Source organism: Taudactylus pleione, unplaced genomic scaffold, assembly GCF_031769625.1.
Source record: "Taudactylus pleione unplaced genomic scaffold, aTauple2 ptg000093l, whole genome shotgun sequence".
Classification (NCBI taxonomy): Eukaryota; Metazoa; Chordata; class Amphibia; order Anura; family Myobatrachidae; genus Taudactylus; species Taudactylus pleione.
The window spans coordinates 21,479,627-21,507,316 of record NW_028284495.1 but is presented as its reverse complement, the minus strand read 5'-3'; positions in this window follow the sequence as shown (position 1 = coordinate 21,507,316).

Below are 27,690 nucleotides of genomic sequence, written 5' to 3'. Positions count from 1 at the left end.
ACAACACTACACTGCACTACACTACACTACACAGCCCAGCCAGCCCTATCTCCCACCCTCCCTCTTCACTTTCCACAGCCGAGTGAGAAAATGGCGACGCGGGTACCTTATATAGGATCCAAAACCCGCAAGACCCGGAAGGCGGGATGATGACGTTTTGCCTCGATTTCAGATCCGAGTCAGGCGGGAAAAGTCGAGCCTGACTCGGATCGGCCTCGGATCGGGGGGGCTCGGGGGGGGTTCGGATTTCAGAAATCCAAACCCGCTCACCCCTCATTTTAAATGTGTAAGGGTGCAAATGGGGGTTGGCTGGAGAGACAGAAAGATGTTCAGGCTTCCCTCTGCCACAAAACTCACAGTCACCCCTTGGTTGATGAATGCTAGGGATGGCCATCGACCATTGACAGTTAGCAATTATCGATGGTTAATTGTCGATGGCCGATGGTTTTGCCATCAGTGGCAGAGAGCCAATGGTTTTCATCTATCGATGGACGAGTGGAAGATGATAGTTATTTTTTTTCTTGACGGGATGGGGTTTAGCCCTGCTAAGCCCTATCCCTGTTTTTGATTGCCCGCCTCCCACCGTGCCCCCAACAGCAGTGGCCATCGAGTGGTGCCAACCATCGATAGTTCACCATAGATGGCCATCCCTAGTGAAGGCTTCCTGTCACTAGATTCTTCAGCTCTCCCCAGGAGATTTGTAAGTTCAACTATGCAAGAAAAGAGTACAGACATTACATTAAGTACGATTGTGGTTCATTGTGGGCAAAATAATTTGCATATATGCAAATTATCTTATATATAACCCATTGTGCCAGCAGAGCAGGGAAAGTGCCTCTCCAGCCTGATGCCCTCCTGCACTGCCTACTTTGCTTACCCAGAATGTTCATGCTAAATATTCCAATAGGATGTTCTATACAAATGATAGTAAATTTGGACAAATCACTTTGCCATAGACCTGTTCGTTTTACAAATTTAGCTCATTTACATTCACATATACTTCCCTGACTAGGAAAAACACTAATATATTATGAAGAGAAAAGTGTTCAGTGACAGCAAAAAAATATATTTTTGTAATAATGTGAAAATGGAACCACAAGGCTTCAACCAGATACCTTCAGAGAGAAAGGAAAAGTAGCAAAATGCCTTTCTAACCCCTGTAGCTTTCAAAGGAGTCTGCAATGCAGGGCATCTGGATGCCCACTACTGATTCCATCTTTAATGTATTTGCATCTCTGATGTGGCTAGTGAATTAGAATTCATTTTACAAGTATAAAATTGTAGCTAGCACTGTTGCATGTCAGCGTTCCAGAGGTCTTGCGTCCAGCTTTGTATCGAGCCACATGGAGTCAAGATGAATCACATTTTTTGTTACTCTTTCAAATGAGAAAAAAAAAAATCTCTTGATAGACCAGTGCTGAATACATACATTTTCTGTTCTATTGTGTTCAATCAGATTATTCCCTGTCTTCCGTGGCATCATTTTGTTTTCCCAAACGATTCCTGTGTAATAGAAATATTAGAGATCACCCGGAAAAACTAATTGAAGTGGTAAAGCTACAATCTGTATTTCTTAAATAGTAAGTGTTCCTGATGTTCATTTTTATACTCAGATCAGACACTGTACGTTATATTGTTAGATGAGTTAGCTCAAAATACATGAGGGATTTCATGTCTGCCAAAATTACCTTTCATGGAATCACTTATTATATCCTATTTTATTTATTCCTCTTTTTCCCCATCTGCTAATACGTTTCTTCTTTTAATGATTTTCAATAATACTTTTCTTATATAGTCGTTGCCACTTGGTTCCTTTTGTTCTGTCGTTCTTATTAATAATACATTTGCTTTATGTCATCTCAGCTCATTCCTATATTATCATTGTGATGCTTCTGTAGCTTTCACAGACACAGATTTCAGAACATAAGTTTGATTTCGGTTATTGGTTATTAAAACATACAAAGGTTTTGTTTAAGCATTAATAGATCATATTAAAAGCCCAATATTTTACTGGCATGATGCGTAAGTCAGATGAACAATTTTCTCTTCAAATATTTATTTAATAGAGCATATAATATGACATTATTCTTATGGAGTATCAGACAATAAGCCAGGTAAACCGCAGTAGTTCAGGCAATTGCATCAGTTGCAGTTTTCGGCTACAGTTATTCCTATTAAATAAGCATTGAGCAGTACCTACTATGGGGGTAATTCAGGCTCGGACGGATTTGCTATCGCAGCTACCATGGTAGCAGCCGCGATAGCGCTAATATGGTAATGCAGCAGGAGGCATCCTGCCTCCTGCATGCATTACTGATCCGAGCTGCGTCCATGGACGCAGAATTGGATCATCTGCCAGATCCTCTGCCGGCTGAGTGACCAGGTCACTCAAGCCGGCGATTGCAATTGCTCAAAAGAGGCCAGGAAATCTCCATCAGCCGACAGAGATCCTAGCCTCCTTCCTACCCCCCAACGGCGGCGACACGCCTCTGTTTTGGGAAATGGATGCCGTCGTCACCCCTTCTCCGCCCAGGAACGGCAGGAGACTGTAAATCACTGTCGGAGATGTGCGCTAACCATCGGTTTAGCGTACATCTCTGAATCAGCCCCAATTGTCCACAGGGGAATTTATGATATAAAATGCAACTGTGGTTATTCATAAATATGTAGCTAGAACACCTGACTCAATGGCTGGTGAGTTTTTTGTACACTGGTTATGGTTTGAAAACACTACTCGACCCCATGCAAATGCTTTACAATAAAATTTATTGTTACAAAAAAAATAATTTTGAAAGATAAAATTGTTCCAACATTTTTTCAATGCAATCCTGAAATCCTGACTGATATTTGTAGAAATTCAGAATTTTACATGTTTACAATTTTTTGTTTTGTTTCTATTCTCTGGTGAGTACAAACTTATTACTGGCTGCATGGTGGAGGATAACAGACTAAGGCAGTGGTTCAAAAACTTGCTCCTCAAGGCACCTTAGCTGTACGGGTTTTAAGGATATCAATGCTTAAGCACAGGTGACTTTATACCATCTGTGCACATGCCCGGATATCCTTCAAACCTGGACAGTTCGGGTTCCTTGAGGACCAAGTTTGAAAAACCCTGGACTCAGGGCTGCTAGAACATTTTTATGTTGAGGGGCCCAAGATATAATTTAATTTTGGCGCCTATGTATGTATATATATATATATATATATATATATACCAACACACTGTATATATATATATATATATATATATATATGTATATACACATATATTTTTGTTAAAAAAAAATAGAGGACACTATTGGGATGGACAAAGCTCCCTATACTTGTATTGTGAAGTGGTTTCCGGCGCTTCCTGTGATCTAATGAAAATCTTTTCTTTTTGGTATTTCTCTCCCAAAAAATATATGTAAAAGAAAAAGATAATATATAGTGTAAAACCGTAACAATGTTTAATAAATCGTGAAAGATTGATATACACTCACCTTTTAGAAGTGAATTATAGATGTTGGACCCAATCTTCACTGTGGTCCTGCCGTGGTTGCAAAATGCAACGCTGGTCTTCAAGGTGAGGTCTTCAATTCCTCCCACACGTAGTGTTATAAATGGGGAAATAAATACAACAAGCTTCTATAGTACAGATCAATTTACCCAATTCAAGATTTTACACAATATGCAATGTGCTCACCATTGGGATATATCTTATACGCCTTGGACATTCATTTTCTCATCCCGATGTCCATTGGTATATTACTATAGGTCCTAGCTTATATAACTAATATAGGTCACTTAGAAGTGTGGAAAGTACGGAGCTAATTTCTTTTTCTTTTGTGATGTTACACGGCTCGATTTGTACACTTGCACCTATATTTTTTGTTTATGTGAAGATGACGCTGACTATGGTTGGATGAACACTTCTGGAGACAAAAAATTATTTGACTGTGACACATCCTTTGAGAAGGTTATGATCTGTCGCTGGACTTTCAGTAGGGCACCTTGTGTTGTGGTCATTACATTTTATATGGAAAAGGTCCTTCATATGAGGAAAATGCTAAAATATACAGATGTGACATGACTAAAACCCCAATATCTGTATGATGTAATTAAGCAGAGCTGTAGAGAGTCTTCCTGGACCCTGGTCATTTCGGCAGCGTGGCTTAATGTAAGAAGGCTGGGCCTCAGTCAGGTGATCGCAGTCCCCTTCCCTCGAACAGCCAGAGGAGACTGCTGCTACTGATCAGTGGCAGGTAGCCTCCTTGGTCCTACTGCAGCTCAGCACACTACAGCCTGGGGAGACATGTAAGGCAGGGGGGTGGTAACAGCAGACCAGGGCCCTTCCATGAAACCCGGACCATGGTAATTTGTACCTGCACTCCCCACTTCGGTGCCCCTGTAATTAAGACATGAACTAGTAAAGTGAGGGTACAATGTGACAGTAGGAAGTAAACTTTTAAATTTTTTATTTTTGGTAAAATGCACTTTGAGAGACCCCACTGCAAATGTAGAATAGAGGACTGCCCCTTCTTCTATTTATCAGTTGCTACGAGGGTTCTGCAGCACTGTACTAAGTACAAGGGTCTACAGACATACCACACAATTTACATATTTCCATAATTACTGCACATACTCAGATTTTGTAATTATATAGTGACAAAGAGGGAGAGAGGGTCCATGCTTGCAACAGCTGACATTTTGTATGAGTATGGTGGACAAATAGCTGCATGTCTGCAAAAATAATTTCTTCATCTAGAAGTTCCCACAGACAGCAAGTCAGACCTTATTTTATAATAATTAAAATAAACATAAACAAAATAAAAAATTGACACCCACATCACGAGTATCAAACCATAGACCGCAGGGGAAAAAAGTTAAAAGGAAATTTTTATTGGAATAAACAGTTGTTCCACTAAAGCAATGACCAGTATTGGTCTACAGTAAAGGGGCCTATTTTCTAGTGTTCAGTACTTCAGGTCGCCTAGGTGTGGTGTCCGCACTGAACGGCGTTCACTGAACGTCATTCAGTGCAGTAGACCGACCTCCTATCTGAGAAAATGCCGAACCTGACGATCGTCATCAAGTTGACGGGCATGTTCCACAGATAGTTGGCAAGGACCCAGCGTGCATGCGCATCGCTGGTCATTGTCAGCTATCCATTAGACGACTTTCTGAATGTTCCGACCAAAACCTTCTGGTTTTGGTCGCATCGTTCAGAAAGTCGTCTATTTGATAGGACCCTTAACAGTTTGCACTAAAATGTAATTTCCCCGAGGAACGTTTTATAACATAGTTCTGCAAATCTGTACCAATGATATTCTGTAGGAGCTATCATGTATATTTCTACTAATAGAATTGTATGGACAATTGTTTTGTCTATGATGTTAATTTCTTTCTGATAAAAATTTGAAAAGGGAATGTGATATTTCAGTTGCCATTAGTAAGTGGATTTATGGTTTTATGGCTTACTATCAATTATCCCAAAAAGTCAAACCATGCTACATAACCTTTAATATCACTTCTACATTTCAAGTAGCATGACTGACAGTATAACATCTCATTGGGCTACCTCTTTTTGCAGGCAATTTTCTAGTTCCTTTTTCTTCTTCATGCTTCGCAATGTTTAGATAATCATCATGGATGGATGGAATTGCACAGTGACAGCTCTGTACAGCTCACTAGAATAGTGGATCATTGCATAAAACTACAATAAACACTTTTTTATGACAGGGCACTAAGCACTCCTTTCCGTGTTGACATCCACTTTGCATTGAAGACACTTTGTAAAATAACTTGTTTAAAGCTCATAGACGAATATAGTTGGTTTTCAAAGGAGGCGCATGGATAATTTAGCTGACTAACTTGTTTGTTCTAGATGATGAATAGATCGGGGGATTTCCATGTAACTGTGTTAGTTGAAATATGATGTTATATTATTCTTGACACTGGGAGGTAATGCAGTAATCACGCTGTGTCTATTGATAAACTTACAAATTTATGTTTGCCTCATTATTGAAGTTCACTATAATAGCATAATGCAGAGAGTGATGATAAATTCTAGCAACCACATTTCTTTTATTTTTTTATTAATTAACCTTACTAATTAGGGCATGTTGGTTTTAGAATATAAGATTCACATCTTTGCCTATATGAAAATGAGAACTCATGATCATTGCAAGAAAGGTTATTACTGGGGATAATTTCCAAGGTGATGTATCTGGGGAATTCTGATGTGAGGGTTACACAGAGACAAAATGCCAGTGTGTCCAACAGCTTCTACTGTTTACAGGGACTGGGTACACGATCCAGATGGTCAGGATGCCGACAGTCAGAATACCGACAGCAGCATCCCGACAGTTAGAATCCCAACACATTACTGTAAGTATTATGACTCTTACACTAACCCTCCCCCTAACCCAAACCCCCCCTCTCCTCAGTCTAACCCTAACCCACCCCTCCCGAAGCCTAACCCTACCATCCTGCAGCCTAACCCTAATCCTCCCATCCCACAGCCTTTTCCTAACCCACCCCTCCTCAGCTTAACCCTAACCCTCCCATCCCGCAGCCTAACCCTAACCCTCATGTCCTGCAGCCTAATCCTAATCCCCCCATCCCGCAGCCTAAACCTAACCCTCATGTCCTGCAGCCTAACCCTAACCCTCATGTCCTGCAGCCTAACCCTAACCCTCATGTCCTGCAGTCCAACCCTAACCCTCCCATCCAACAGCCTAAACCTAACCTTCCCATCCAGTATCCTAGCCATAACCATCTCCTTCCAATCCATCTCCTAACCCCAACCCTCACCTTAGTGTCTCACCCTAACCCTAACCCTAATACTTACCTCCGCAATCTGTTAGTATTCTGACAGTGGGGATGCCAGGGGCATATCTATAACGGGTCCAGGGGGGTCCCCACCGCACACCCTGCACCCATATTATCTAGAATGTAGCTCTCCGAAGTCCCGCGTTGGGTGTCTCAGGGCTGTTTAAAAAGTCTGAAAGTGGCATTTTGCACATGCGCAGTGAGGATATCGCCAGGAAAATGGCTGCCGCGCCATTTCCCCACCAATATGCGCATGCACAGTAGACTCTGGGCACACTCTAGTGCACAGAGTCTACTAATGCTGTGGTGGCCGGCCCCGTATGGGGAATGCACACGGGCCCCCTCCTCTCTTAAGACGCCCCTGATTGTGACTGTCGGCATCCAACAGGAGTTATTTGCTGAAGATGATTATACACAAAAATGCCTAAAAACTATTTGGATAAGTGTCATGAGAAATTATAGGTAGAGATTGGGCATATCTGAAGAAGGTTCAGTTTTAGTGGAAACATTTATTATAGAGGAGAGATTAATAGGTAATTTGTAACTGTTAATGGCATGCATTTTCCTTTGTCTTGGTACAGGGGTAGACAACCAGTCAGAGGCAAAGAACCAAAAATTATCTGTAGTTAAGTTAAAGAGCCGATAGCATGCGCAAATATGGGGCATGGTCTAGCTGTCACAAGGCCACACCTCAATTTTGTGTGCATGCCTTTGGTATGAAAGGAAAATACACAATTTTTTCACCGTTGAAGTGAAAGAAAAAGTCAGAGCAATATAGAAAACATTGAAATAGCCACGTTCACATAAAATACACAGAAACAAGCCAGTTCCACATAAAATACATTTAAAAAAACCACATCCACATAAAATACACTTTGATATCCAGAACCACATAAATCCAGAACCACATAAAATACAGGGCCTGATTCAGAGATGAACGCTCTGAATGAGCGCTTGCTGAATCAGGGCGTTTTTATTTTTTTGTTCGGCCTCCTGGCTACTCGCATAGTTGTGGGTGACCACCCACAGTTATTGTGAGCGGCCAGGTTGATGGTCGCGATGGTCAAGACCATCGTGACCATCGGGCTTGCGACAAGACCCTTGTGGTAGAGTCTCGTGGCCGCAAGCCCCAGAGAGCTTCTGGCTCTAATAGAACCGGAAACTCTCCCACTGACATCACTGGTGAAAGAACCGGAGGTGAGGGGCCTGGATATATGTTCTCCTCATCCACAGGTGCCGGATGTTGGCGAGACCTGACCAAAGGTGCGGAGTCTAACTTGCTGGGAGGTGTTCACCAGTGACCCCTGCAATTGGGATTTGGGTGTAAGCTGCACCCAGAAAGCAGGTTGCGGCTCTTTGATCAGGTATTTGGCACAAGTGGGAAATAGAGTAACACGATAATGGGTGAGGCACAGGAGGACGAGACGGAGGGTTAGTAATTGGGTGACGCACTGAGTACCAACACTGTAGATGCAGAACTGGCACAGGACACTTCTAGTAAGTACTCGGATGGTGTATTGTGCTGCTCCATGCTGCACCATCCTGTGGCAGCTCCGCTGCTTGTGGGAAGAGCTGCTGCTGGGCATGCGCATCAGCTCCCCAGGCGGACATTTTTTTAAGTATACTTCTGCGCTTGCGCATTGCGCAGAAGCTGTAGACTAGAACTGCCCGATCAGCTCTGATTGTGGCAGCGGGTGTGGGAGGGTGCAGGGCAGTTGCCGGCCACTGCTCTGGATGGCGGGAGGCGGGCAGCGGTGGTTCGGCGAACTGGGTGAATGGGTGGTCCTGTGCACCCCCGGACAAACCTCCAAGTTTCGCCAATGGGTAGCAGTCCATTGGAGGACACTGTCAGCTGACAGCAACCAGTGCTACCATTGGGTAAAGGGCTAGTCAGGTGATGAAGACTGTCATGGCTGCGCCCATGATGGTAACTGCAGGAACCAAGTCAAACAGCAATGCATGAATGTCCTAGCAGACCCTAGGTATAACCCTCAGCGCATCACTCGCCAACACACCTGGCGTCTGACCGCTTGAGAAGTCAGGGGAAGCCGACGGCCGATCCTAGGCCGCAACCTGACAGGCTTCGTGTCCCTTCAGCCACCCCCTTCCCCCTTCCCACCCAGGGTTACCTCAACAGCACCACTCTGCCCCCATAAGCATGAAAGCATGTATCATCCCCCCAGCTCTCAGGCTGCCTCCCCCCCACTGGCTCTCAGGCAGTAGTGCCCATTATGCTGGCTCCCCGTAGTTGTGCCCCATATGCAGTGCCCCCCTGTAATTGTGCCCATTAAGCAATGCCCCCAGTAGTTGTGGCCCTTATGCAATGCCTCCTGTAGCTGTACCCATTAAGCAATGCCCCCAGTAGTTGTGCCCCTGCTGCAATGCCCCCTGTAGTTATGCCCATTAAGCAATGCCCCCAGTAGTTGTGGCCCTTATGCAATGCCCCCTGTAGCTATGCCCATTATGCAATGTCCCCAGTAGTTGTGCCCCTTCTGCAATGCCCCCTGTAGTTATGCCCATTATGGAATGCCCCCAGTAATTGTGGCCCTTATGCAATACCCCCGTTAGTTGTGCCCCTTCTGCAATGTCCCCTGTAGTTGTGCCCGTTATGCAATTCCTTCAGTAGTTGTGCCCCTTCTGCAATGTCCCCTGTAGCTGTGCCCATTATGCAATGCCCCCAGTAGTTGTGCCCCTTCTGCAATGCCCCAGTAGTTGTGGTCCTTATGCAATGCCCCCTGTAGCTATGCCCATTATGCAATGCCTAAAGTAGTTGTGCCCCTTCTACAATGATCCCTGTAGCTATGCCCATTATGGAATGCCCCCAGTAATTGTGACCCTTATGCAATGCCCCCAGTAGTTGTGCCCCTTCTGCAATGTTCCCTGTAGTTGTGCCCATTATGCAATTCCTTCAGTAGTTGTGCCCCTCATGCAATGTCCCCTGTAGCTGTGCCCATTATGCAATGCCCCCAGTAGTTGTGCCCCTTCTGCAATGCCCCAGTAGTTGTGGCCCTTATGCAATGCCCCCTGTAGCTATGCCCATTATGCAATGCCCCCAGTAGTTGTGCCCCTTCTACAATGATCCCTGTAGCTATGCCCATTATGGAATGCCCCCAGTAATTGTGGCCCTTATGCAATGCCCCCAGTAGTTGTGCCCCTTCTGCAATGTTCCCTGTAGTTGTGCCCATTATGCAATTCCTTCAGTAGTTGTGCCCCTCATGCAATGTCCCCTGTAGCTGTGCCCATTATGCAATGCCCCCAGTAGTTGTGCCCCTTCTGCAATGCCCCCTGTAATTGTACCCGTTAAGCAATGCCCCAGTAGCTGTGGCCCTTATACAATGCCCCCTGTAGCTATGCCCATTATGCAATGCCTAAAGTAGTTGTGCCCCTTCTACAATGATCCGTGTAGTCGTGACCCCCAAAGTAGTGCCCATACTACTAGCTCCCCCTCCCCGCCCACACCTCTATGGAGAAACTTATTCACCTCTATGGATAAACATCAAGTACCAGTGGGGATCTGCTGAGCAGTGAGCCAGGAGCCGCATCGGAAAAACAAACGAGCCGCATGCGGCTTCAGAGCCAGGGATTAGCCACCCCTATCTTGGTACATTTTCCAGAACAATCTCATTGGAATAGATAAAATAATGTAATGCAAAAAAAAGTATGGGTTATGATATTTCAAGTAAAGAGTCCCAGTGTTTTTTCTGTCACAAATAAATAATACTGTTCGTGAATAGGGTCTAAGTAATCAGTATTTTATAATACACAAAAATCAAATAATGAGGGCAGTGGTTAAAATGTAAAACAAAGAATCACTTTTTGTGACTTTCAGTTAGAGATCAGCGGGTTCGGATCTCAGAGATCCGAACCCACCGGAACTTAGGGGATCCGACTTAGGGGTTGTCCCGCCTGACTCGGATCTCAAAACGAGGCAAAATGTCATCATCCCGCTGTCAGATTCTTGCAGGTTTTGAATTGTATATAAGGTTCCGCGATCGCCGCCATTTTTTATTCGGCTTTGGAGAGTGAAGAAGGAGGGAGCAGGGAGCTGTGCTGTGCTGCTGTGCATAGGGGCTGGCTACAGTTGTGTTGTCATTGTCAGTCACTCAGGGGCTGGCTGCTTAATGTCCATAGGGGCTAGCTGTTGTCCATAGGGGCTGGCTGGCTGTTGTCCATATAGGGGCTGGCTGGCTGTTGTCCTGTCCATAGGGGCTGGCTGTTGTTGTCCATAGGGGCTGGCTGGTTGGCTGTTCTGTTGTCCAGGGGGTGCTCTGTCCGTCAGGGGTGCTATTCACCCCCAGTATTTACTTCTTTGTGTGTTAGCCACACTTATTATTATCAGCAACGTATGTGTGCAGGTGTGCTGCTTGTGTCTCATTTATCAAGGGGCTGCTGCCTCGTTCAGGAGTGCTTCCCCTTCCCCCCCAGTGTGAAAAAAATAAAACCAATTTTTTGTGGGTGCGTGTTAGCCACACCTGCCATGTGTAAAAATAAAACCAATTTTTTGTGTGGGTGCGTGTTAGCCACACCTGCCATGTGTAAAAATAAAAACAATTTTTTGTGTGTGCGTGTTAACCACACCTGCCGTGTGAAAAAATAAAAACAATTTTTTGTGTATGCGTGTTAGCCACACTTATCAGAAACTTAGGTGCGCAGTGGTGCTGTGCTGCCTATGCAGTTTATCAAGAGGCTGCTGCGTCGTTCTCCCTCCCAAGTGCCCCCCCCCAAATAATTCAATCAATCAAAATAAATCAACGTGTTTTTTTTTTGTGTGTACGCGCTTTAGCCACACTTCTCACCTGCAATGTAGCTGCGTAGGGGTGCTGCCTGTGTCGTTTATCAAGAGGCTGCTGCCTTGTACGGGTGCTCTCCCTCCCAAGTGCCACCCAAAATTAAATCAATCAAACACTCAATCCTTTTTTGTGTGAGTGTGCGCGTTAGCCACATTTATCAGCACTGTACCTGTGCAGGGGTGCTGTCTGTGTCATTTATCAAGAGGTTACTGCCTCGTTCGAGTGCTCCCCTCCCAAGTGCCCCCGAAAAAATAATTAATTCATCAATCAATCAATGTGGTTTTTTTCTGTGTGTGTATGCACGTTAGCCATGGCATTACAAACGCCTCTGCTGAGATTTGCATAAACATTTTCAAAGGTGAAAATAGAGGATATGGTTTAAAAAATGGAATAAAGCAGCTAAAACTGTGTTCTCTGATTATAGTGTCCCTACTCCCTACCCATGGCCCCTCTACCTGAATTTCAGTGAGTCAGAATGGCAACTCTATGCAACCGTATTCCAGAGTGCAGCTGCTCCTCCGTAGCCCAGGTCAAAAGATGTGTAGGGGGGTGTGGTGATGATATGGACTAAAATGGAGCTCACATCCACTAAAGTGGACAATGAATCCCCAATCTAACAGGGAGCGCAGCTGTAATTTATACACAACACAGGATCGGATGACGATATAGGCTTGAGTGATGGTATAATCATCTTCTTCACACAATATTAATTTGTCCCCACTGGATTCCACCATTACAGGTGCCTCTGTAATTTTTGCACGTAATTGACAGTAAAGGTCTTTCTCGTAGAATTTGTAGTTCATTTTGATGGGCATCATCTTTTCCACATTTTGGGGAAGTAGTCTCAGGCCAATCACTGACAAGGTTCCTGGCTGTGCTGAAATCTCTTTTCTGAGTACACACTGGAAGGTGGGCAGCTCAAGTAAAGCAAAGGGCCTCCAAATTGCCTCTTTTTCCTGTCAGTAGTTATTTACATCTCTTCAGATCTGTGTCAGTTAAGAAGAAAAACAATGGCCCTCATTCAGAGGTGGCCGCAAGAAGTGAGCGCTCGCTCTGAATGAGGGCGGGCACTTGACTTTTCAAGTGCGGCCTCCTGGTCGCTAGCTAAGCTGTGGGTTACCACCCACAGCTTTAGCGACCGACCAGGTTAATGGGCGCGATGGTCAAGAACATCGTGACCATCGGGGCTTGCGACGAGACCCTAAGGTTGGGTCTTGGCAACTGCAAGCCCCAGGTAGCTTCCTGCTCTGATCGAGCAGGAAGCTCATCACTGACATCACTGCTGATGTCAGTGCAGCCGCCCACAAAACGGCCTCCGTTTGTGAAACCACCCCCTTGCCACACCTACAAAACGGATCGAGTTGTCGATCAACATCGACAGCCGCCCCTTTTGTAGTGAGCTCCGGAGTGAGAGAATTCCTCTCTCGCTCTGTGGCTTGCGCACGTGCAGTGCGGCGGTTGCGCAGGGCCTAAACATCGACCCGGTTGTGAGCGCTCAGCGCTTGCAACCGGGACTGAATGAGGTCCAATGTCTTTATCCCTTCTGGGATGAAAATCCACTCCCAGCGGCAGGCATGACGCTCAAGACACAACATTAGACTTAAACCTTAAGTCTAAAATGTTGCATTTGCTACTCTGTTCCACTTGTCCGCAATATCTGCACTGGTTAAGCTGACAGTGGGTACAATGGCAGTTTGAACTGAAGGCCACTAACTATGTTTTTTTTAATGTCCCTGTACAGGTTAGGAAATGTTTTTTGGAAGGTTTGCAAAGGATTATTTAACAGTCAATTGTTTTCGGAAAGCACTTTTCTTGGTCCCCTTCTGGGATGAAAATCCATTCCTAGCCGCAGAAGCAGGTGCAGGATTCTCAAGAAAGATACAATTTGAGGCCTTAAATCAGGGGTTAGCCAGCCTCGGTCCTCAAAAGCTACTAACAGTTCACATTTTCCAGACCACCTAGCTGGTACACAGGTGTATTCATTACTCACCAACATATTTGGAAAGATCCACAGGTGGAGTTAATTATTTATTACACTTGTGATTCTGTGAGGAGACCTGGAAAACATGCACTGGTGGTAGCTCTCGAGGACCAGGGTTGGCTACCCCTGCCTTAAATCATAGATCTTACGCTTGTCCACATATCTGTGCTGGTTAAGAGACACTTTGAGACCACTAACTATATTTGATTTAATGTCCCTGTACAGGTTGGGAAATGCTTTTTCATGTGGAAAGCACTACTAGAAGTCTTCCTGGTCCCCTTCTGGGATGATAAAATCCACTCCCAGCAGCAGTAGCAGGCAAGGATTCTTCTGGGGCAAGAACTGATATGAATGTGTCAAATATTTTTTGTAAATGCTTCCTCCCCTCCCCTTCTCCCTCATAAATTATCTTCGGAATCAAAAAATCAAATTACATTTATTACCAATCAACCCTTCCTGTCCCTGCTCTGCCTTCAACTACATACATACTCCAACTCCCTCAGGCCTCTCTTGAATAATAAAAACATTTGTTTCCTGATGTGCCATGTTGGAAGTTGAACTGCCACGTGCTTGTGCCGCCCACTGCTGCCGCTTAGCTTAGTCAGCCAGCTAGCTTTGTGTGCAAATTTTGGGCCTAAACTGGATGAAAACATTATAGTGAGCTGTGAGATGGTCAAAATTGACTGGAAATGAGTGGAAATAAATGTGATTGAGGTTAATAATTCTGTAGGAACAAATACATGCCCATTTTATGTGATTTTAGCTGTTTTTTTTATTTTCTAAGAAAAAATCCAGATCCAAAAACAGAACCGAAAAACAAAACACTGAGGTGAGGTTTTGGCAAAACCAGTCCAGATCCAAAACAGGGGAGATCCAGATCCAAACCCAAAACCAAAACACGGGGGTCGGCGCACATCTCTAGTCTGTACACACGGATAGATGCACTATGTTGTTTGTCAGCTGTAGGAATGCATATTGCATAGTGTGTATGCAGCATAATGAATATCAAAATGCATCTAAATCTATCCACCACTGGACTATTTTAAATATATTTCAGGGCTATTAACAAATGGATTTTATTCTTCCCTTCTGTTATTAAGCACGCTAGGATGTGATTTAGAGCTGTACATACTGTATGTGCTATTCTGCTGTGTCAGTTTGCTCTTCACATATATGAAATTACACTGTGCATGCTCCAATGTTTTGAGCTGTATGAATTTAAAACTTGCTGCCCCTTACTCTGGCAGATAGGCATTCAGCTGCAGTACAATAAGGGCATGTTGTTGTCACAACCTAAGCCTTTGCACTTAGGGCCCGATTCAGGCCCGGTCGCTAGGCTGCGTTCGCAAGCAGCCAGCTGAGGCGAAAATATGGTAATGACCCCATACGCAATGTAACCGCAGCACAATATGTAGACACCAAACACTATATAATGCCGCCTACTTCCCTTCACTTACGTTCTCGCAAGACATCGGTAACATCGAGAACCCCCATCGGACCCACACCCACAAGTTGTTGTTGACCTGACCCTACCGCATACTTGCCTACCCTCCCGATTTGGTCGGGAGGGTAGGCGATTTGGTCGGGAGCCTCCCGAAAATCGGGTGCCGCTCTCGGCCTCCCGGAAAGGTAGGCAAGCATCCCGGTCCCCGGCGATCTATCTGCCCCCCCCCCGCGAATACAGTATAATCATCGGCAGCGGGGGGGGGCGGTGACGCGATTCGCGCTGAATCGCCTCATCGTGGCCCCGCCCCCTGCTTCATAATGCCATTTATCTCGGCATTGTGAAGAGGGGCGGGGCCACGATGACGCAATCGCGCTGTCACGCCCATGCCCCACCCCCATTGCCAAGTCATTTTCTGGGCCACGCCCCCTTTTGATGTGGCACGCCCCCCTGCTGAGGACACCCGACAGCTCCCTCCTGGAAGGAGGTAGCTACAAGTCGGCAAGTGTGCCCTACCGCACACATTGCTAATGTTTGTTTGTGTAACTAGATGTTAGAATGCAAATGCCGTCGCCGGGGCCTAGTTATGCACGCCCCTGAAACAGCCTTTAAACTCCCAGGCATACCTACGTTTCTCTGACCACTCCCCATCACCACCCTCAAATGGTCACTTCCTGTCAATCACTGTATGAAGACTCTGCGCGCTCGCTGCGGTCGATTTCCGATCACAGGGACCGGTTCGTGCACGCGCACTGCGATGCATGTGCAGAATGCAAACATCGACAGACTGCGTGAGAACGGAGCCTTACGACCGGGTCTGAATCAGGCCCAAACCATGCATGCAGTTTTTGAGTTGATGATTGCTGTATATTTGCTCTGGACTCCTTTATATGCTATTTTTAAGGTTTCATGAATCTCAAGATTAGTGTTTGTCAAGTTACAGGCCAGAAAGCCTATGTATACAGAAGCATAATGGTGCATATGCAAATGTGCATCTTTTACGCTTAACTCTAAATCACTTCATAGGTATTTATGCATTATGTTCCTTGTGTATTTTTCTAAATGTGTTTTAGCCGAGTGCTGCAGCAGAATGTCACACTGCAGCACCCGGCTCCCTTAACTGAGGAGACAGCATTTTGGTGGCACCCCCTCCAAGGGTGACACCCGGGGGTGCAACTTACACCCCCATAGGGACGCCACTGAGCGTAGGCTTACTCAGATGGCCGATGGCTGCCCAATGGTGATCTGATGCTGCGTCGTCGGATGCAGCACTTGGTTCTGCAATGCCAATAGTGGCTGTCTTTTGCCTTCAGGCGCCTCCTGTGGCATTAGCATTTTTTTGGTATTGCTGCTGTGTCCAAAGACGCAGCAGCGATGTGAATAGCGTACAACTCTGAGTCAGGCCTACCGTGACATAAACTGCATTACTACGTTTCACAATTAATGTATCATTTAATCTGAAATGTTTAGACTTGTGTAACTTGTTGATTTTTTGGAAATTATATTCAAGTATTGAATGATTACATGCAGCATTTTATGCTAATACATACATGTACACATAGGACATGTCTTGTGCTACAGCAGATTTCCCAAGGAATTGATTTAAATATATTTTTAAAATTATAATCAGAAGTTTTATATGGCTGCTGAATTTCATACATACATTCATTTTTGATTCTATATACAGCTAATTTCACCACTTTCATAGATTACTAGAGGGATCAGTTATAAGCACCACACATAATATGACATTTCTGTCCCGGATTAGGCAGATACAGATGCGTACACCTAGCATCTATACGAGACACTCTGAGAGCATTAGCATCAGGTCTGGCGCGATGAAGTCCACAGGGTAATCATTGCAGATGGGCACCAGGCTGGAGAGGCGCCCTCCCCGCTGCCTGCTTTCTGAGCACCTTTACTGTTTACCTGCAATGGCAGTGTGATGGGCGGGCCTGCCAGGCATAGGCAAAACTATGGGGTGGTATGATGGTGGACTGGACCACCCATTAGCCAGATTGCCAATCCGCCTGAATTTAAATGTAATTTCTGTCCGCTGCTGCCAGGTCAAGAACTAATTTACTTTGCTGTCATTGGCCCTCATTCAGAGCCGTACGCTCTGAGCAGAGCGCACGCTCTGAATGAGGGTCGGTCTCCATGAAAATGGAGCGTCCTCCTGGACGCTCGTATAGCTGTGGGTCACCACCCACAGGCTATACGAGCGTGCATTTTGATGGCCACGATGGTCGTGACCATCGCGACCATCAAAACTGCGAGCCGGAGCCTGCGGTTGAGGTTTTCAACCGCAAGCTCCGGAGTGATTTTGGCTCTATCAGAGCCAAAATCACTCCCACTGACATCACTAGTGATGTCAGTGGGCCGGCTTTTGACGGGAGGCATTCCCGTGGGAACGCCCCCGTCAGGGAGGCACGCCCCCGGCACGCCTACCAAAGGGGGCGTGCTGTCAATCAACATCGACAGCACGCCCCCTTTGATCAGACACAACGAGCGAAGGACTTTCCTTCGCTCGTCGCGTCTGGCGCATGCGCACGACGGAGCTCCCTCCGTCGTGCGCATGCTCAGTCCAGAACATCGACCCACTTGCGAGCGGACAGCCGCTCGCGAGTGGGTCTGAATCAGGCCCTTTGTCTGCCCCTGAGCAGGAGGAGCAAGTTTGTGTAACTAGCTCCTTAGCTCCACCCCCCTGCCTTATAAGCCATAGTAAAGTAAACTGGCAGGGTGTATCAAAGAAGAGGAGCTATGGAGGAGCTGAACACCGCAACAACAGGAGGAGGACCCAAACAGTGAGACCAGAGAGAGAGAGTGACAGTTGGCACCTACCTGTCCAGGGCGGAGGTGAGGGAGCCAATCATCTAGCTTTAAAATTGTAAAGAGACATATCAAGTGGACATATTTGTAGGAGGGTGCAAATTTATAGTTGGGGGGTGCTGAACACCCTAGCACCGGCCTTGAGTAGCATACTATTTTTTTCTTTAAACGTCTTATACGCACTGCAGACCCAACAAAAAGCCACTCACAGTGTCAATAAGATGCTGGACTGCGATTTTAACCACCCAGGAATTTGCTTTAAGCAGGTGGGGCTGCAGCATAGTCCACAATTCAAATATGGGAGCCACACCAACTGCCAGTGAGTCCCGGCCTGCGATGTTTAACAGTGTTTGGGATGGCAGTTGGTGTGTTCCCCTATTTGAATTTTGGACTGCGCTACAGCCCCACCTCTGCAGCCGCCACTGGTTTTAAACACATGCAAGTAGCAGATGAAGCACATCAGAACTCTTCTTACACAGATTCAGACTCGCACACAGATGTACAAATGTCACACATCAAATTGACCAGTACAAGCAGTCAATGTAGTTTTGTTGCTCTTTTATTTATGTGAATAAGATGCACATTTTGAGCGAGAAAGACGCTCAGAGTTGCCTGGGACCTGGCACGCAGAGAGGGGCTACTTGGCGTGATTTATGCAACAGTGTTTGAGTACACATCTGTATGCTCTGCCAAGAAGACCACATACTTCATAGTTTTACAGGAAGACACCTCACCTCCTTTGCATTTACGGTCAATTCTTTATCAGCCTATTGTATGGTTATAAAGTGAAAAGAATAAAGAATGTAAACACTCTTTTACTGATTCTCAAATGTTTTCACTTACCCTTCACATCTGAAAAACAATTAACTTATCAGTTATTCGTTTATTTAAATAGTGTGGTGGATGTAAAAGAGAACACTTCTGCTAATATTGGGGGTATATGAAATAGCGGGATGTAGTCAGCATCCTGGCATGTGGATTGCCGACGATCAAAATATCCAGAATCCCGGGGTCAATGTCCCGATGGCCGGCATCCCGAAGGTAAGTATCGGGAGTTAGGGGAGGGTTAGGTTTAGGGTTAGGCACTAGGGGGAGGGTTAGGTTTAGGGTGCGGAGAGGGGGAGGTTAGGTTTAGGCACTAGGGTGGGAGGTTAGGTTTAGGCATCGGGGAGGGAGGGTTAAGGGTAGGAGTTACAATAAAGGAGCTTATCTTGTAGTGTTGGGATTCTGACTGTGGGGATGCCGCTGTCTGTATTCTGACTGGCAGTCGGGATCCCATACGCAACCCGTAATAGTCTACAGACTGCAGGCTTCAGTCCCATGCAGAGCTGCCCGATGTTTTAAAGTAGCAGTCATTTGAAAGTCAAAACCAGGTTGATTTTGCCTTTTAAAAAACTGCTACTTTAAATTATCGGGCAGCTCTGCATGGGACTCACCGACGCCTGCAGTCCGCAGGCTATTACACATACCCCCAGGTGTGGAAGTCTGATGTTTACACTGTTATCTGGATTCCTTATGGTCAACTCTTCCTTGTCATCTGCAGTCCCTTCTGTTTTTCTGAACTGGGGATTATTCATCTGAAATGCTTTTCATAAATTCTTCAGCTTTCTCATTTTCATGGGCTGCAATGGGCTCATTCATCATTCAGTAGACTGGTATATTACCTGTTTTTTTATTGTTGACAGCAATTTTTATTAAAGCTTAGAAATCTTTCAAGTGGTCTGGCAAAATATGAGACCTGGCATTGTGAGAACTATGCAGTCACTGCTCCTGCCGTCTTTGGTAAGAGGTGTTCAGAGCTAAACTGAATGTGAACAGGAAGAAATGATGTGGAATGTTTTAGCCATGATGAACGATGGTCGTGAACGGAGTGTCAGGAATTATAATGGTGAGGAGCACAGGCTGAGTTGAATGTATTGGGTGAATGCAGTAGTTGTAGGAAGGATGGTTCCGCACAGGCCAAATGCCGAAGGAGAAGAACGGACCAGAAAAAGTAATAAACAAAGCAGGCATGCAGGGCCGCATTAAGGCTTGTTGGGGCCCTGGGGAAACAAGGTTGTGGAGGCCCCACCGATAAAATTGGTAGATCAGGATAATAAACGTACTTTAGATCGATAATGGGGGCCACATTTAACAATTAATCTAAATACCAGTGGCATATTTTGTTTACTATCACAGTGATACTAACGAATATGCAACTGGCATTCATCATTACTTACCTCCTCGGCGGGGTCCTCCGCTCAGCTGTTGGCAGCCCATCGTTGCCAGTAACGGGCTACTCTAATCAACGGTCAGTCTGCACATACATACAAAGATCCGTCTGTTGCCAGAACTCACTGTTGCAGAAATCACTGGGAAAATGGCCCTGCAGCCATTTTTTGGGAAATGTATGCATGTGCAGTAGAGAAATCAATGGCAACATGCCTCACATACCATGTTCCCACAGCCCTGCACAAGCGCATTACACTCAGGCAAGTGTCAGAGTATACTTAACAGCGAGAGAGGAGGCGGCACACACTGAAACTGCACATGGTCCCCACTTAAACCATTGATGGTTTGAACCAATCAGGGAAGAAGGTGGGGCTAAATGGTGTAAGGGGGCAGGGCTAAGCACCTGCCCTCTAGCACTGGAAAAAAAACATTGCTAAGTCTCTGCCATCGATGGCAAAATCCATTGATCATTTCAGGCAAACCATGTTTGAGGACCCTCCCTAAGTTAGCTACTTATATCTCCTGTCCTCAGCCTGCCCCTAAGATGAAGATGTAGCAATGAGTTGCAAACAAGCAGTGCAGGTGAACTGTGTGAGAGTCTGTTGCTGGGTGATGATTATCACTCTTATTAATTCAGTTGACTCAGTGAATTGGGATAGGAAGGCTTGAACACAATATGGCCATGCACACATCATAGTAGGATGTGTCCACACCCTGGGGGAATGGCCTGCTTTGGCTGCCCCGTTTCCCTGCCCACTCCCCTGCAACAACGCATCCACTGCCAGGCCTACTGGTGAGTGGTGCAGATGTAGGCTAAAATATACTAACTAAATTCTGGCCCGATCAGAATGGTGGGACAGAGGGCCTGATTCAGAGCCGGACGCTCTGACAAGAGCACTCGCTCTGAATCAGGGCCCTCCTACCTAAAATTGGAGCGGCCTCCTGGCCGCTCGCATAGCTGTGGGTAACCACCCACAGCTTATGCGAGCGGCCAAAACGATGGTCGCGATGGTCAAGACCATCGCGACCATCGGGCTTGCGACGAGACCCTACGGTAGGGTCTCGCTGCCGCAAGCCCAGGAGTGCTTTTGGCTCTATCAGACATTAGTGATGTCAGTGGGGCCGGCCCCAGACGGTAGGCGTTCCCATGAACGCCTCCGTCTGGGCAGCAACGCCCCCGGCATGCCCACCAAAGGGGGCGTGCTGTCACTCACCATCGACAGCATGCCCCCTTTGGTGCGAGACTCATAGCGTCAGCTTGGCCGTCGCCATGCGGGTCTCGCGCATGCGCACGACGGAGCTCCCTCCTTCGTGCACATGCGCACTAGGGCACCATCGACCCGCTTGCGAGCGCTCAGTGCTCGCGTGCGGGTCTGAATCAGGCCCAGAGCCCTCAATTTTGGAGAAATCCTGTGGAAAGGAAATACACTTATTTTCTATCGTATTAAGGCCCTGATTCAGAGGCGGGCTGTTTTTTTTTTTTTTTCACCGGCGACCGGTGACCACCCACAGCTTTAGCGGGCGGCCTGGCAATGGTCACAATTATCGCAACCATCAGGTTGCGACGATACCCTTGTGGTAGGGTCTTGTCCACCGCAATCCCCAGTGAACTTCCTGCTCTAATAGAGCAGGAAGTTCACTACTGACATCACTGGTGATGTCAGCAGGGCCGCCCACAAATGGCAGGCGTTCCATCAGGCTGGACAAACGCCTCCATATGTCCAGCCATCCAACCTGCACGCCAACAAAACGGGGCGAGCAGTCAATCACAATCGACAGCCACTCTTGTAGTGAGTCCCGCAACAAGTGAAAATTCACTCGCTACAGGGCTCGCGCATGCGCAGTGCGCACGCCGCGCAAGCGCACTGCCCGGCCATCGACCCACTTGCGAAGGCTAAGCGTTCGCGAATGGGTCTGAATCAGTCCCTAAATTTGCAGTGTACTATAAATGCAAAGCTTGCTAAGGCCCTGAGGTAGCCTCACAAGTTTTTTCAACTAATTGGTCCACGCCTACATTTGATCGAGTACACACTGGACCTGATTCTGAGCCGGACGGTCTTTAAGAGCGCTCACTGTGAATCAGGGCATTTTTTTTGTTGTTGCGGCCTTCTGGCCGCTCGCTAAGCTGTGGGTGACCACCCACAGCTTTTGCGGGCGACCAGGTGATGGTCGCGACCATAGGGGCTTGTGATGAGACCCTTGTGGTAGGGTCTCGTCCGTCGCAAGCCCCAGAGAGCTTCCTGCTCTAACAGAGCAGGAAGCTCTCCACTGACATCACTTGTGATGTCAGTGGTGCTTCCCACAAACGGCAGGCGTTCCTTAGGGAACGCCTCCGTTTCTGTAGCCACCCCCCCACCCCGCCTACAAAACGGGGTCAGCTGTCGATCAACATCGACAGCAGCCCCTTTTGTAGTGAGTCCCGGAGCTAGAGAATTTCTCTCTCGCTCCGGGGCTTGCGCATGCACGCGGCATGCGCAGTACCCCACCATCGACCCGCTTGCGAGCACTGGGCCTGATTGAGACCCTGACGCTATTTGCGCATGGTCGTTCCAAAAAAGGGACCGTCTATTTAAATTGAGCGCTCGCTCTTTGTGGTTTGTTGACGCCTCTATGTCTGAGCGAGCGAACGAAAAATGCGCTCGCTATTTTGTAAAGACGCCCCTTTGCCGTTCGCATCACACATCATCTCCAGTATTTATTAGATTAATCGGGTACATCGAAAGGCATCTGAACTGCTTGCAGTGTGTGGTAGCTTTTTCTTACCGCTATCACTGCGAGCAGTTCAGGCTAAAAGACAACAAAGTGACGTGGTCAATGACGCTCCTTTACTATTTATGCAGTCCCATTAAACGCCCTTTTGACCGTTAGGCACGCCTGCGTTCGGATCTCCACTCCCCCGTTTTCAAGCACCTTCCCCTGTTACCACCCACAAACGGTACATTCTGTCAATCAAATTAGCAGCCCCTCGCTGTTTTGCGAGCGCACGATTTCCGACCGCAATGACTGGTTGGCGCATGCGCATTACGCCCCATACGCATGCGCAGTTGTGCGAACATCGCTCAAAGCGAACAAGCGTCCGCCTACGAGCGGCTATGAATCAGGCCCACTATGCCCTCTCGAGCAGGTCTGAATCAGGCCCACTGTACACTACAGAGAGAAGCGTGCAGCTGCAGTTGGCTATGTATGGTTACATACAGGTTTAACACAGCTGCCACTCTCTATAATCTGACTGTATACTTTATGTATGGAACTTTACACATGTAATTTACAATAACACATTTTATACATTAAGCACGAGTAATCTATATTTACTTACATAACACAATGACCACATACTCCCAAGCACACTGCGTTCCAGAAAGCGGCTGCATCCAAAGACGCACAGGAGGCCAGACTCAGACAGAGAAACTGCACCTGGCTTTTGGGCTGGTGCAAGTCTGGATGGTGTGACCGATGGGGTATCTAAAGATGCCCAGAAACAGAAATCACTATTACAAGGTGCAGCAAGTGGCCGTTTTGTGTAGTGTCCAACTCAGAATCAAGCTAATAGTGACATATGGGGACTGACTCCGAGGCGCTCGCAATCCGCAGGCAATGCTGATGTTCATGGAGCTGAGTGATTCATTTCAGCTGCGCAAGGAATTCTGATAATCTCTATGGCGCATGCATTGCAGAGCGTACGGCCGAAGGTGTTGCTTTCAGCAAAGACGGTATCGGAAATGGGGCAGAAAAGTGAGGGACATTCCTGGATGGTGACTGGGGGTCGACCTGAAGTATACACAAAAAAACTGCCATAGAGGTGGCGCAAGTTTTAATGGTGCACACAATGGTGCCCGATGGGGGAGTGTTAGGAATCACTGGTGGTCCTGCAGTGTCAGGGGTGTCTTAAGAGAGGAGGGGACCCGTGTGTACTCCCTGTGCGGGGCCCCCTCCTCTCTCCCCGATGGCCGGCAGCCGACTGATGTGGCTTCCCAGCCACCGGAGCATTAGTAGACTCCGGGCACTATAGTCTGCCCGTAGTTTACTGCACATGCGCAGAACGCCGGACAAATGGCCGCGGCGGCCATTTTCTGGCATTCTGTGCATGCGCAGCAAACTCTGGGCACTAGCGTGTGCCCGGAGTCTACTGCGCATCTGCAGAACACAGGAAAAATGGCCACGGCGGCCATTTTCAGGTGTGCTGAGCAGTGCTGACACCCACCGCGGGACCACGGACAGGTAAGTTTAAACTAATATGGGTGCAGGGTGTGCGGTGCAGGGCCCCCCTGGACCCGGGAGCCCATGTGCCCCGCACACACTGCACCCATTATAGATACGCCACTGTGCAGCAGACAGAGAGGCCGACAGTGGGCGTTCCTAGTCCTTGTACATTCAGACACAGGCTAATACATCGGGGGCGGGTTAGGGGCAGAAACTAGCCAGCATTTGCATATTATCGCTGCCATAACTCCGATAACAGATGCAATAGCGGGCGCAGCAGCGTGCATCTCTGAATAAGGCCCACAGTGTGGAACTACTGTATGAGAAGTGACTGTGCTATTACATGAGGGTAAAACAACATTTATCAAAGTACTAGCTGTCTTTTTGCTGCCAGACATTCTCATAATTAGTATTTTATCTAACAGTCACACTTTCAACATGGGGCAGAAAATATTTCTCCTTAATCCTTTTTTCCTGCCAGAGACGGGGAAACTATGGGCCTAATTCAGACCCGCTCGCGAGCGCTGGTGGGCGTGCCGGGGGCGTGCCTGCCGAGATGGAGGTGTTCCCATGGGAACGCCTACCATCTGGGGCCGGCCCCACTGACATCACAAGTGATGTCAGTGGGAGTGCCTTCGGCTCTGATAGAGCCGAAAGCACTCCAGGGCTTGCGGCAATGAAACCCTACCACAAGGTTCTCGTCGCAAGCCCAATGGTCGCGATGGTCTTGACCATCGCGACCATCTTCCTGGCCACTCGCTATAGCTGTGGGTGGTCACCCACAGCTATAAGAGCGGCCAGGAGGCCGCTCTAAAAATGAAGAAGGACGGCCCTGATTCAGAGCGAGCGCTCTGTCAGAGTGTCCGGCTCTGAATCAGGGCCTATCTTCCTCCAAACACTCTGAGAGACTTCTAATTATTCCTTGTTCCACCCTTACACTGCTACATGTATATAGGATACAAACCTGTTAACATTTCCGTTTCCAGTGTCAGCTTCCAACAAACAACTCTTTGGTCTCCTCCTCGGCAGCTCAGCTGATACCTGTTACAGCAGCCACTAAGGAGCTGTCACAGTACTACTCTCTCGAGATGATGAGTCAACTCTCCTGACTGGCCCCATGACAGCTCCACAGTAACAACTGTAACTGGTAGTAAACGTTGTACTCCGCGTTTGTATAGAAAGGGATATATTTACTAAAGTGAGAGTTTTTAGAAGTGGAGATGTTGCCCATAGCAACCAATCACATTCTAGCTATTATCTTCTAGAAGGTGCTAGTTAAATGTTAAGTAGAAACTGAATGGTTGCTATGGGAAACATCTCACCTTAGTAAACATACACCTAAGAGTCAGGGACAGTGTGTGGGGGCCGCCTATGTGTGGGGGGCTCGGGGTTGCTGCCCCTGCCGCCCCACCTATAATCCTGCCCTGCAGGTATGCTATAATAAAAACAATGGAAGATATTAGAAGATAACAAACTTTGAGTTTGTTTTAAGTGTATGCAAGCGGAGATTTGCAACCATGGGAGAGATCAAGGTTAGCAAGCAATTAGGTTCAACCAGGTAGCATTGAATGGGTGTGTGAAGAAAGAATGATGTTGTGATTAGGGAAAGTGGAGTTGTCAGGAGGTCAGATATACTGGGTGTAGTGACATTTCAAAGAAATTACTTTATAGTATACTATGTGTGCACGTGTTAAGGTTTGAACTGTGATTGCGCTGTTTAAAAGTGTGTTACTATGAGGAATATGTGGGTGAGGAAGGAGTGCTATTTCCTGATTCTCTCATATTGTTTAATTATTATTATTAATAGTTTCTTATATAGCACAGCATATTCCGTTGCGTTTTACAATTGGAACATTAACAGAACAAAACTGGGTAATAACAAACAGATATATAGGTAGGAAGGCCCTGCTCGCAAGCTTACAATCTATAGGGAAATAAGCATTGATACACAAGGATAGGTGCTATATATTGCATTTTGGTCCAGCCAGAATGCACAGTTTCTTGGTTGGCTGCATGATCCAGTCACACAGGAATATCGACCAAATATCATGAGGATGTGAGAGAAAGACGATGTGTGAGATTGTGTGTGGACTGTAAAAGGGGATGTAATTAGATATGGAAGCTATGAAGGTTATGTGGTAGGTTCTGGAATCTGATAAGCTTGCCTGAAGAGGTGAGTTTTCAGGGAACGCTTGAAGGATTGGAGACTAGAAGAAAGTCTTATTGTGTGAGGTAGGTTATTCCATAGAGTGGGTGCAGCGCAAAGAAAGTCCTGTAACCGTGAATGGGAGCAAGTAATGCATGGGGATGAGAGATGCAGATCTTGTGCTGAGCGGAGAGGTCGGGTTGGGAGATATTTTGAGATGAGTGAAGAGATGTATGTTGGTGTGGTTTGGTTAATAGCCTTATGTGTAAGTGAAAGTATTTTGTACTGAATACGGTAGAAAACCGGCAACCAATGGAGGGACTGACAGAGCGGGGCAGCAGAAGAAGAACGTTTCGCAAGGAAGATAAGCCTTGCAGCTGCATTCATAATGGATTGTAATGGTGATAGCCTGTTTTTGGGAAGACCAGTAAGGAGGCTATTGCAATAGTCAATGCGGGAAATAATAAGTGCATGGATTAGAGTTTTTGCAGTGTCTTGTGTGAGATATGGTCGAATTTTGGATATGTTTTTTAAATGTATGTAACATGATTTTGAGACAGATTGAATATGAGGAACAAAGGACAGTTCAGAGTCAAGGATGACACCAAGGCATCGAGCTTGTGGGGCAGGGTGGATGGTCGAGGTATCAACAGTGATAGATAGATCAGGTTGGTAACTGTTATTGGCCGGTGGAAATATAATTAATTCTGTTTTAGAAATATTAAGTTTCAGGTGGCGAGATGACATCCAAGATGAAATGGCAGAAAGACATTCAGTGACACGGACCGATACAGATGGAGATAGGTAGATTTGAGTATCATCCGCATATAGATGGTACTGAAATCCAAAAGAGCAAATTAGTTTGCCAAGAGAGGTGGTATAGATTGAGAATAGTAAAGGACCTAAGACAGAGCCTTGCGGTACTCCAACTGATAGAGGTAGTGAAGAGGAGGCAGAATCAGAAAAACGAACAGTAAAAGAGCGATCAGATAGGTAGGAAGAAAACCAAGAAAGAGCTGTGTCCTTAAGACCTAGGGATTGCAGTGTTTGTATGAGAAGAGAGTGGTCAACAGTATCAAAACCAGCAGAGAGATCTAGAAGAATTAGGAGTGAGTAATGGCCTTTAGCCTTGGCAGTGTCAAGATCATTTACTACCTTAGTCAGTGCTGTCTCTGTGGAGTGTTGGGAATGAAAGCCGGACTGAAGTGGGTCTAATAAGTTGTGTGAGTTAAGAAAGTGTGTGAGGCGGGTGTAGACAAGTCTGTCAAGTAGCTTG